This window comes from Psittacula echo (assembly GCF_963264785.1).
Source record: "Psittacula echo genome assembly, chromosome: 4".
Taxonomy (NCBI): Eukaryota; Metazoa; Chordata; class Aves; order Psittaciformes; family Psittacidae; genus Psittacula; species Psittacula echo.
Genome location: NC_137738.1, coordinates 67,855,670 through 67,868,644, shown reverse-complemented (window position 1 = coordinate 67,868,644; position 12,975 = coordinate 67,855,670). Strand labels below are relative to the sequence as shown.

The 12,975-nt window shown below is 37.9% G+C and overlaps 1 protein-coding gene across 6 annotated transcripts in view; it reads right to left on the bottom strand.

Annotated features, from left to right (window-relative positions):
• The window catches only part of EPHA7 (EPH receptor A7), a gene marked incomplete at both ends in the record, with an annotated part of 166,261 nt that overhangs the window by 72,954 nt on the left and 80,332 nt on the right, over positions 1 to 12,975 (bottom strand). The window lies entirely within an intron of this gene.

Below are 12,975 nucleotides of genomic sequence, written 5' to 3'. Positions count from 1 at the left end.
TATATTTGTATAAGGATGGATAATTGCATATCAGAAAAAAAATGTCCTTATTATGAGTGGAGCTCTCCGATATTTGAGCATAATGTTCTCAAGATATCACTGGGAATAAAGTTATTTCTCTGTGATGACCAATAAAAATTATCTATGGAGTAAATAGACTTTAAATGAAGAAAAGAATTAAAAAGCATAGAAAAAAAAATCTATTAAATATACTACTCTGATACTTGGAAGAAGGGAAATAAAACCATGGAACATTTAAGATCCTCCTTGTAAGAATATAGATATATTGAGTTTATTTTAGTTTTGTGTTAGAGGAAATAGAATACTTTAACAGAGGCATTCCTTAAACTTGACTTTTTTAGTACGTCACACCAAATGCAAGTTGACCGATGCCTAAATTTATTTGAAAGTGACCCTTAAGGCACATGTATTATCTTCCGTCTGGAAAACTATTTCCCCTGGCAAGCTCTGGTTTCCTCTGCCAGCTAAGGACCGCCCATCTTTCAAGCTATCTGGTAAAAAGACTTACTTGACACTCATTCCAGATCTTTGTTTCTCTCTCATTGTTATTACTAATTTGGTTTTGCCTTTCACAGTATCACAGTATGCTAGAGATTGGAAGGGACCTCAAAAGATCATCTAGTCCAATCCCCCTGCCGGAGCAGGAACACCTAGATGAGGTTACACAGGAATGTGTCCAGGCGGGTTTTGAATGTCTCCAGAGAAGGAGACTCCACAACCCCCCTAGGCAGCCTGTTCCTGTGTTCCATCACCCTCACTGAGAAGTTTCTTCTCAAGTTTAAGTTTTAGCCTTCTCTCAGACTGAGAGGGATTCTCTCTCCATTCGAAAACTAAAGAATAAAGGATGAAAAAATGAGGAAGCTTATGTCATATACTGGTTTTCCATCTCTGAAATGGAACTTGTCTGCATTTTGAAACGAGCAAGTATTTTAGCTGGAGAACTTAGACTGAGTTGTAGCTGAGATCATACCTCAGAGCCTGAAAACAGTGGCAACAATTGTATACCCAGCTAAAATTAACATGAACAGAAGATGACAAGTGCAATTATGGTTACTTATTGGACAAAGCTCAAGTGCAAGGGTTTAAATAGTGCATTAAAAAAGATTTCTGAATTAAATTTCTTATAGAGGCTGGAATTCATTAGAAGCTAAAATGCTTGCTTTAAAGGTGCTGAACCACACATATTGCTTCAAAACAGCCAAAACTGTATTATCTCCTGATTGCTGCTTTTATAAGACTTTAACACACCAGGACTTTGAATTTCTCCACACTTTTATTTCTTGAGAAACATTCCTACAGATCAGGAGTTGATCAAAAAGAAGCCTCAGGAGCTTCTATTGCAACCATATAGTTTCTACAGAGCTAGCATTTTACACTCTTTTTGACTGAAGGCATGAATATGTCTTTCTTGCTATCATATTCACACAGTCAGACCAATAACATGCTTATCAATCTTGCCTGACACACTTCCTTGATCCTTTCTGTCCTTCCTCTATTTGGTGATACATTGCTCAATTTTTGGAATTTCTTGCAGTCAGTAAATAAATCCTATCTGACAAATCATCATGCTTCTATGACTGGAAAGAGATCTTTGGGTTACAAAATTTAATGCTCTGTTAACTACATTGCAGATAAAATTATGTGGTCTGGATATCAAAATGCAAAATATGAGGGGGTTTGCTCCTTTTTTGACTAGAAGATTGCTCTGGAATGAGATGCATGCATTAACTCGCAAGCATTTCCTATCTGCATTTACCTTGCTAAACAAGCTAGACATTTTCATTTCTCCTCACTTAGGTGAGGCAAAATGCACATATCTTAAGATCTTTAAGACGTTTAGGGAGGAGTCACTAAACAATCTTTTAGGCAGGAGACAAATTTGAGTGAGAGAGAACTGTTGTTTAGGAAACCTGACACTAAAACTCCCATAGTGAAGGGGTAAGACATAGAAATGACAATAAGAGGGGAAAGAAGTGAAGCAGTATAAAACAAAACCTGAACTCTGACTCCTTTAAGACACCCAAAACCCCATATGTAGCTCAAACATAAGTGTTTTTACAAAGCTACTTTCTGGACAGCCCTCTGATAGACATAGTTCTGCTGAAGGCAAGTTTAAATTAATACATCCCAAGGAAGTGAATGCAGTCTCACTCCTTTCCTCTTCTTACTGCCTTATGTTATTGAAACATAGGCTTTTCCAGTGGTGCGGAGAGGTGGAATACATCCAGGAAAATTACAATTCCCTTTTCCTGCACAGCACACCAGCTGCAGAGCAGAAATGGCCAGGATGCTCCTGAAGTCTGTTAAAGCTCTGAAAGTTTCCCTTGGAGAATCAACCAACATCAATGCAGTGAAAGAGGGAATAATGCTACTTTGGGCTGTGCACGTAACTTTTTCCTTCCTGATCTTGGCTTGATCTTGGCTGCTCTTACCCACTATTTGAAGGATGAAATAGATAGACTATTCAGAACAGTTGATAAAAAATATAGAGAACAAAATTAAGATAGGAAAATAGGAACAGAAATGAAGGGATTTTTGCTGAAAGAAAATGTATAGCATTACCAGATGTTTACCCAAAATACAAAACATGTATCAGCCAAATTTGCTTCCCATTTCTAACAGTTTAGTGAATTCAGGATGTGTGTAGTTTAGCCAGTCAATGCTGTAAGAAAATGTAATACATCATAAATTAGGGACAAAGCTCATACTAAGTAATTAGTATGATTCAGTGATTAAGAAACAGAAATCAAAGTTGAGATGTATGGATTCTTTCCTACACCCTGGCAACAATTTCCTTTCATATCTTCAGTAACACTTGATATCCCTCCATAAGAGATTTCTACTGCAATGTTTGATAATAATTCTCACCCTTATTTATGATGAATTTGGAGATTAGAAAATAATGAGTACATTGCATTTTCCTAGGGATTTTCCTGTACTTCAGACAAGAATCCTACAAGGCACAACTCTGTAAAAACAATGTAATTATTGCATTAAACAAAAAGGTCATCCACTGACCAACTGTGTCTATTTAATAAGAACATTTCTGCCAAAATAAGACTCTTACTTCTATTTGTATTTAGCAACAGTGTGTGAGGTGGTGAGATTATCCTTGCCTCTCTATACCCACCAGCAATTTTTCTTTTCCCAGAGATGACAATTGAAACCCATGAAAAAGACTTGCTTTGCAATACAAGGCATCCTTTTGATTTATTATTATTATTTAGCTTTTTTTTTTAAAAAAAAACAACTTATATTAGCTATAGGTCCTACCATGACTAGCAGCGAATAAATACCTAACTCTGAAAGCATGACATTTATTAAATTCATTATATTTTAACAGTCTGATTTTCTAATTGCAGCAGCAGTAGATAGGAGCAGCTGGTTCCAGAATCTGCAAATGAATGAATCCATCATGCCATGATTGGTAGGTTGCGAAAAGGTTGTTTAGTATTATAAAAATCTTTGTTTATCAAACCAAAACAAACTATCCTAACCAGGGTGCAAAAGAAGCTTCCTTTAATTTTCTCCCAACTTAAACAACTATTAACTTTTGATTTTGTGCAGATGGATATATTTTACATCACAACTGAGTGTGTTGACATGTCCAACAACAGCAAGAGATACTGTGTTTGAAATTCAGTTCAATAAAATGCACTGTAAGAAACATTCATTAGTCTAAAGTGAATAAGCAGGACCAGGAATGAAGAACCAAGACACAGAATCACCAATTTTAAATATCTTTTAAAATTACTTATTCTTTTTGTACAACAAAACCAAACATAGGAAAGACTTTCAATTTTTATGTTATTGATGCCTATTTCTTCTTCACAATATGTAAAATGAGATAAACGTGGGGTTTTTTTTATTTGGCAAACACAGAATGGTGATAAAGAATGAAAAAAAAAACAAAACAACCCTATAATAAAGAAATGAAAGGGTAATATAAAAGATCAAATTTGCTAAAACTGTCTATGACTTTGGCCTCCTAAAACACAAGCAAACACACTGCAAACTAGCCACAGGCTTGCTTTTATAAGCAAGTCAAAATGTGAAGGCAGCAGTACACAGTTAACTCTAACCTGCATTTGCCTTTATCTCCTGCATTACTCTCAAATTCTGGTTGCTTTGAAGAAAGCAAAGGATATGGAGACAATAGTGTCTCAAGGTTCAAGCAACAGGAGAAAAATATGCAGCTTCTGTTTTATCAGCAACATTTTCAGATATACATTAACACTTTTAACTAGCAGACTGGTCTCCTTTATTCACTGACTTTAACTGGTTTTTTTTTCAAGGGATAGCCCATTGTTGTATCATTAATGTCTCCATAGTAATAGTGAGTCAAGTGTATCAGTATACATTTGTAAAAAGCATTTTCTTCCTCAGAACACATTCATATTCATTTCTTTATGTATTGCTGTATTAAATTTTGATTTTCAGTTCCTAGTCATTAACAAACAGATTATGTAAGGCTTTTTATTGTTTCTCTATAACAGCTGAACCTTCCACTGCTCTCTTCTGTTTTTCTCACTAACAGTCCAATATTTCCACCTTTAATAGAACAAAATTAAAATATGACTGTTTTCCTAATTTATATAATTGATATAATTTTTACTGTCTCTGTTATCTACTACTTTGGAATACAATTCAGATCTAGATACCTTACTGAAAAGGTTAAATCCTGCTGTACTGGTGGTATGGTCCAACACAATTAGTAAAGCTCTGAGACAGCATTAGAAAGCTAAAAGGTGAGACAAGAATAAGTTTACTGATTCATATGTCCCCAGAAGAATCTGGACATAGCTAGGAGAGAATCCCACTTAAGAGACTGAACCCATGCAAGAGGTTCCACATATCTCCACACACTATATTACAGAAATAGTATTTCTATCCTGTGGAATTATCATAAGTCAAATATGTGCAACAAACCCATTGCCTTATAAAACAGCACGGTTGTTTATCTCATAAAGTACTGTTGTTTCACCATCATTAAACCTGTATAATTATAACTTAATTTTATGCCACTGCCTTGCTGTTGGGTGACTGCATTGGAGTGCATGAGTGAGTATGTGTTTTAAACATTAACATCACTGTGCTTTAAAAAGGTACATCACCGATTTGAATGTTCGACTAGTTTTTTTTCAAGTACAGCCTATGATTGAAACTTCTCTAAATGCCGATATATAATTATTTTATTATGTATCTGTTTCAGCAAGGAAGAAACATGGCACTTGAATTCCGTCCAAGCTCATATTTTTAAGAACCCCAGTTCAGTGAAATGTAGGATTAGGATGCCTTTCTGGCACTTTTTCATGTTTCCCAGGCTGGACTATGATGGAAATTGGAACAGGCCCCAGGAGATGACAGCTGAGGAGGGCTTTTGGTATTATACCAGACTCCAAGGATGCCCTAAGGTAAGCAAGATAGCTCAGAGTTTGCACAATGCCACATGCTGTTATTTTGTTATTGAGGCACTGTTATATTTTAGTACACTCTGCATTCATAACCCACTGGCAAAAAAAGTGACAGGCATCGCTGGTCATCTAGTAAAGCAGTTGGTTCCCCTTAGACTGGCATTTATAACGCAGCCATTTTATATGCCTGAGGAGATACTTTTCGCTGGTACCTGTGCAATGACAACAAGCGACGGAGTCTGCTTCACAACATCACACGTCAAAAATTAGGCAAAATTTCCTTACCACCTAGAGCATAGAAATACACACAGATAAATCTCTCTTCCTGTATGTTACCTCATCCATACTGGAATGTCACTGGAACAGATCTCTACCATGCCAGTACTATCAAATGCTGTGTATTTTGGACATGAGAGAAACACAATCCAGTTTTCTTCAGAGTCCAAGATGCACCTGTGATATTTGGGAAAAAGTTACACAGGAAGAACAATTGTACTGGGAAAAACAAACATATGGGGAAGAAATAAATAATGAAATCATTTAACCTTTAAAAAAAAATGATTCCAGAAGTACTGTTGAAATCAGGGGTCCAGATTCATTCCTGATATATACTTACGCAATATTGTTAACTTAGAGTAATATCCCACATTGTTTTAAGACTGCTGAATGGCCTGGCCCACAGAAAGAGTATACTTCTGTCCTTTGCTCATACTGAGATTGTGCTAAAGAGCTTTAAGCTGAAATCCCTGTTTGAAATTTAGTTTTCAGTGTCTGAATCTGTCTTCTTCCTTTAGACTCCCTGGCAGAGGGACTCTTCCCCACTGTTTGTGCAGTGCCTAGCACAATGGGACATCGAGCCTCATTGTGTGCATTAGACACAACTGTAAAATCATTGTCATCTACACATATCTATTCTGGTTATTTGGTTCCTTGGCATTATTCATGTGCCCTCTCCTCTCTCAAACTTGCAGCTGAATGTTCTTATGTGTGAAACAAGAGACAATGTTAGTAAATATGAACTATGGAAATTCTGAAATTTGCCAGCAAAGCATACATGATAATTAAACATCAGCAGATGCCTGTTATTTGCTAACTAGGCCTTAAACATCAATACGTTCTGGGTTACGTTCTGCATTCCTCAGGCTATTTATTAAAGCATAGTAATAGCAAATGTTTACCTATTTTTACAGATTTCTTAATTTTAGTTTTAAATGTTTAACTGCCTGCTAGACTAAAATTATTCTTACAAGGCCAATTTACTAAAAATTAAAGAAAATTTGTTCCTAGCTGATCTGATGAAGTACCACCTCAGCTTCCTATCATTCCTGCTTTTTAGCATCTTTGAGCCTGACATCAGTTTTGGATGCAGTTAAATGCCAACTATTCCGATAAACATGTACACTACCAGCTGTGGCTCCATCTGCTCAACTAAACATTTTCACACCAAATCTGCCAGGGAAAAAAAAAATGTTGGTTTTGGATTTGGTTTGTAACAACTGAAATATTAAAATCTTAACTCCAGGTGGCCCTTCACTTTTTTATTCCTCTGATGAACACATTTAAAAGAAACAAACCCATTTATCTACAGTCTGCCTCAAACTCACAAAAATCTAATGGAAGGAATTTGATGCAAAAAGAACAGATAAATATAACAGAAATCCAGGGCTGATAAACCTCTAATACAGCCCTTGCAGAGCCCCTGCAGATGCCTACATGATTGAGCAACCTGACCGATGTGCAGCCAGCAGCAGCTATAAATAGCTCCTGGTCCCTCTGCCCCATCCTGGAGGCAGGCAAGGTTGGTGTGCTCCTCAGCCTGCTACCAAAGTGCTGCAGTTGCAAACCCAGAGGTACAACTGGTACTTTAATAAACTGGTATGACAGCTGCAATGTTTCAGAGACTTTTATGAAAACAAACGGTGCCCCTGGTTTGTGAGAAGGGATACCTGTTGGAGCACTGAAGCCAAGATCCTACCAGAATACTGGATGTACTACCAGTCTTCACTGACTTCCACCTGTACAGCACACCCTGAAGGGATAACTGTGTACATGCCTTTGTATCAGACAGAGGTCTAGTTTATTACTGCTAATCTCCCTTTTTGCATTTGAACATTCAGATATTCCTGAACAAAGAAATAAGAAGTCCTCAAGAAAAGGCAAAACATCATTGTGAACGTGGCTTTTGTTTGAACTGTGAAAATCATGTTAGAAAGTTCAGCATGGCTATGAAACAGCACAATGAACAGTACCTGCCACTGTGCTAGGGCAGTAACCCTAGTATACCAAGTCTAAACAAGGATCAAGGTTTAAACTGCACTAAGCGACTGTTTTTCACTTTACACTTCCCTGATGGGAACCCAACAGAAGGTGTGGGGCAGCCCCAATCCCGGCACTGTGAAAGCCAGAGCGGCTGTTGTGAAACAGGAATAGCACAATGGCTGAGCAGGAAGAGAAGACTAACCCTAGCCACAAGAAGCACCAGTATATTATTCTTGCTATACCTGCTAGGGTGTAAATTGCTCTTTCTGAGAGTCCTTGACTGCACGTCAGAGACCTGAGAAAATGTCATGCCTTCATAAGCAACTTTTTGAAAATAATGGCTACAACTGTATTTAACTCAGAAGACCAGCCGACTGAGACTAGCATTTGTTTTGCAGGGTATCATCTTAAATGCAAAACCAGAACAACTCCCCAGCCTAGCTAAGGCTTTTAAACAGTTGCAATAACATAAGAAGGAAGAAAACAGCAAAATAATGGATGAATAGACTACACTGAGGTTAAAATTCAAAGGCATCTTAGTGGAAACTCAAGAGGGTTGAAAAGGCATGATGCTTCTGTAATATTTGTTAATGAAAGTCAAGAGTAATTTTATTGACATGAATGGAGTAATGCCAAAAATTTCATGCTGAAGAGACATCAGACCCATTCAGCTCCAAAGTACTCCTTGACAACTGAATACATTTCTGGTATAAAAGGTTAAATTGTATTTTGGATATTATACCTTCTTCTATTCTGTTACATATGTTCCTCATAAAAATGAAAGGAAAAAACCTTGCTCCATCTAATAATTTTTTCTAATTGAAAAACTGACACCCAAGAATATGCTTTAAGTAGATGTGGCAAGCAATTGACAGTTTAGAGTCCACATCAGAGATTTCAAAGTCTTTTAAATTGAGCTTTCCCATTATTTCATTCTGAGTTTATTCTTACTACCAAAGTCTAGAACATAGGAAACTCAAAAAGCTTTTCCAGCTGCTGAAATTAAACAACACAGAGTAAAACAATCATGAGACAGGCATCCAAATTCTGCATAAAGATTTAGGTTTATACATTTTTTCCTTTCTGATTCACTAAGCTTATCTATCTGCATGAATACAAATGTATCAGTAGAAAAGGAATCTGAACTAGAAAAAAATGTTGTATTATACTGAATAAATTTATCGCCTAATAGTTCTTACTAATGAACACATGACAATCTAATACTTTGTGCTGTTGTATCTAACAAATACGATTAAAATGTGAAAAATAAATAACTTTCTTTTCCCTCACATTTTTGAACCAAGAAGCATTACAAATAATCTCAGTAATAAACTAAATTTTGAGAGAGGTAAGTTCCAGAAATAAGCCAAATATTTTTATGTGCAGAAGCACATGTAAATAACCCACTTTACTAGCTTCTGTATTTTGAAGTTCTCCAAAAGAAGTAATATTAGCATCAGTCAGAGAATAACGAAAAGTAGAGCATGTTTTTGTAAACTAAATTATGAAGAACGAAAAGTATAAAAAACAAGATCAATGTCCAGCATTGTACACAAATAAACCAGGCTTTCTATTGTTCAGCAGCCAGCATCTCTGGCTGTTGGTTAACAGCAAGGAATAATTTTTTTTAAAAAAATAATATGTCATAACACTTGTGTCATTATTTTAGTATTCAGCTTCAGTGTAGCTATTGCAGTCATCTATGTGTGTAATTTACAACAGAACAAGCAGTCTAAGCAGCTTCTTTAGAAGAAAAGCTTATGAACTATATAATCCACCAAATTCTTGTACTGATGATTTCCCATCATCACGGGAGCACTTCCCGTATGAAGTGCTGAGAAAGTTGGGGCCGTTCAGCCTGGAGAGGAGAAGGCTGCGTGGAGACCTCAGAGCAGCCTTCCAGTATCGGAAAGGGGGCTGTAGGGATGATGGTGATGGACTATTCATTAGGGACTGTAGTGACAGACAAGGGGTAAAGGTTCAAACTTAAAACAGGGAAAATTTAGATTGGATATAAGGAAGAAATTCTTTACTGAGAGGGTGATGAGGCACTGGAATGGGTTGCCCAGGGAGGCTGCGAATGCTCCATCCCTGGCGGTGTTCAAGGCCAGGTTGGACAGAGCCTTGGGTGACATGGTTTAGTGTGAGTTGTCCCTGCCCATGGCCGGGGGGGTTGGAACTAGATGATCTTAAGGTCCTTTCCAACCCTAACTATTCTATGATTCTATGTTCACCTGTTATAAATTGGCATATTTTCACTGTAGTCCTTTAAGCTGTACTAGTTTCTAAAGCTAGGGATCTTTACAAACACAGAAGCATATAAATATGTTAAATAAATATAAATTATAAATATAAAAACTCCTTTCTCAAGGAGTAGAGGAAAGGGTAACTGAACATCTAAGCTGGAAGGTGTCTTTTTGTTCCACTATGGCTGTTTCTGTGTAACTATCAAGGTAGAAGCAAGTTCAAGAAATTTCCATCACACAGAGAAATAAGGCAGTATTTTGATAGTCATCATATTCTTTGGGAATTAACTCAGAGACTTTGATGCGAATTGTACTGCTTTATGCTCTCTCCTATAAATAAGCCTTACATTTACTGTGGAAATCTACTGGAGAACTTCCAACAGTGAAGCTATCAAGCACTGGGGCTTGAGATAGCCTGTTAGATATTTGGCCCCAGGCCAGGAAGTCTTTAAGATAAGAGTGGAGACTGAACTTAAGCCTAATTCTCTGAAAAGCCAATGTAAGGCAGTCTCGTGCTCATGGTAGTCTGAGTTGCTGTGACCTTTTGTATTAGATAACTTTCCCTACCCAGTAAGAACTTTATGCTCACGCATACATACTGTGTTGCTGTCATCCAAGGGAGAAGTAGTAAATGCACGAATACCTGCAGCCAGTTTAACATGCAGTGGGATGAAGTTGACTTACCCAGCGGACTGTTCCATGTACCAGATGTGGCAGCTTTAGTGTCAAAAAGGAGTACAGAAATACTCCCCAATTATAGAATGCACTGATCAAAACCAGTGTATAACTTTTACCAGAAGCTACTAATAGTGGGCCTGAAAAATCATTGACTTGTCATTTTCTTTTTGCTAATGCCAACTCTGCCTCATTCAGGTTCAGTTTCAACCTATTATCCTTCATTTCATTTGCCAACCGTATACTGGGCCGCGTAAAAAGAAGCATGACCAGCAGGTAGAAAGAGGTGATCCTGCCCTTCTATTCTGTTCTTGTGAGACCCCACTTGAAGTATTGTGTGCAGTTTTAGTGTCCTCAACCTAAGAAGGACATGAAGCTGGTGTAGAAATTCCAGAGGAGGGCCACGAGGATGATCAGGGGAGTGGAGCACCTTCCATATGAACACAGGCTGAGAAAGTTGGGGCTGTTCAGCCTGGAGAAGAGAAGGCTGTGTGGAGACCTCCTATCAGCCTTCCAGTATCTGAAGGGGGCCTACAAGGATGCCGGAGAGGGACTCTTCATCATGGACTGTAGCGGCAGAATGAGAGGTAATGGGTTCAAACTTTAACAGGGGAAGTTCAGGTTAGGTATAAGAAAAAAGTTCTTTAATGTGAAAGTGGTGAGGCACTGAAATGAGTTGCCCAAAGAAGTGGTAAATGCTCCATCCCTGGCAGTGTTCATGGCCAGGTTGGACAGAGCTCTGGGGTAACATGGCCTAGTGTGAGGCATCCCTGGCAACGGCAGGAGGGCTGGAACTAGATGATCTTGAAGTCCTTTCCAACCCTAACTATTCTATGATTCTATCATTCTATGATTCATTTCTGTGTTGCCTTCTTGCAATCAGTTGCCACTACAGTGAAACTGGAATGGTTATGGGTCTCAAAGTACAAAAGGTATATGACCTACAAAGTATATGATCTACATATTTCTGGAGTATACCATCTACCTTACCTGTTCACACAGCAGCTAAGTGTAGATCCCAAAAAGAGCTAACAATAAAACTGATTCTTGAAGGACACCAGAATGAAGAACAGAAAGGCAGTCTGCTCTGACTACTTGTTGAATGTGTTTGTCTGGGAAAAATGCCAGCCATTTTAGTGTATTACTTTGGATCCTGCTACCTCTCTCAAGCAAGAAAGTACTATCTCATGATCAACTGTGTTAAATGACTCAGATATGTCTAGAGTGATGAGAATAAATGTCTGTACTGTCTCCAGAGACAGGAGCAGATTACCTATTACGCATGCCACTAAAGCCATTTCATGCCCTGCTTTAAATTCAGATTGTGCTGCATCTAGAATTTTATCTTAATTTAGTTAATGCAGTTGGCCTTTGTCTAGCTTCACTATGAGCCTGCATTAGTTTCACAATTATTCTGTGTTTGTATGTTGGGACAAAGAAAGATGATTACAGTTAGCTCTAGGGTGAAATGTGGAAATGATTATAGAGCACATGGAAATGCTACACAAAGGTTTGCGACAGGAAATTAACAGCTAATCCAACTGAAGCTACAGGGGGAATGACAAGGATATAAGACGTAATTACTCAAACTGAAATTTGCTCAGGACACTGAGGTTAACACCTCTCCACTTGCAAATTGTGCCAAGGCTACAGCTGACAAGACTTTAGGGTTTTTATTTTATTTGAAAAGCAACAAATCCAATTGCAAAATTATTTTTCCCACAAGGGACAATGGGTTTGCCACAATACAGTGAGAAAGAACTATCTCCTGAATCATCCTTAATACTTTTTTCAACACCTGGATTCCCACTGCAGGTTATAATTCATTTAAGTAATAATACTGTGTGGTAAAACCCTCCTCAGTCTAATAGGTAAACAGAAATAGTTTAAGGAGGTATAGCTACAATGACTATGAGTCAAATATTTGTGTAATTTATCCTTGTCAACTAATTAACAAACTAAATACAACACACAGTGAACTAAACACTGGAGAACATATAGAATCATAGAATAGTTAGGGTTGGAAAGGACCTTAAGATATATAGTTCCAACCCCCCTGCCATGGGCAGGGGCACCTCACACTAAACCATGCCACCCAAGGCCTCATCCAGCCTGGCCTTGAACACTGCCAAGGATGGAGCACTCACAACCTCGCTGGGCAACCCATTCCAGTGCATCACCACCCTCACAGTAAAGAATTTCTTCCTTATATCCAATCTAAACTTCCCCTGTTTAAGTTTTAATCCGTTACCCCTTGTCCTGTCACTACAGTCCCTGATGAATAGTCCATCCCCAGCTTCCTTGTAGGCCCCCTTCAGATACTGGAAGGCTGCTATGAGGTCTCCAAGCAGCCTTCTCTT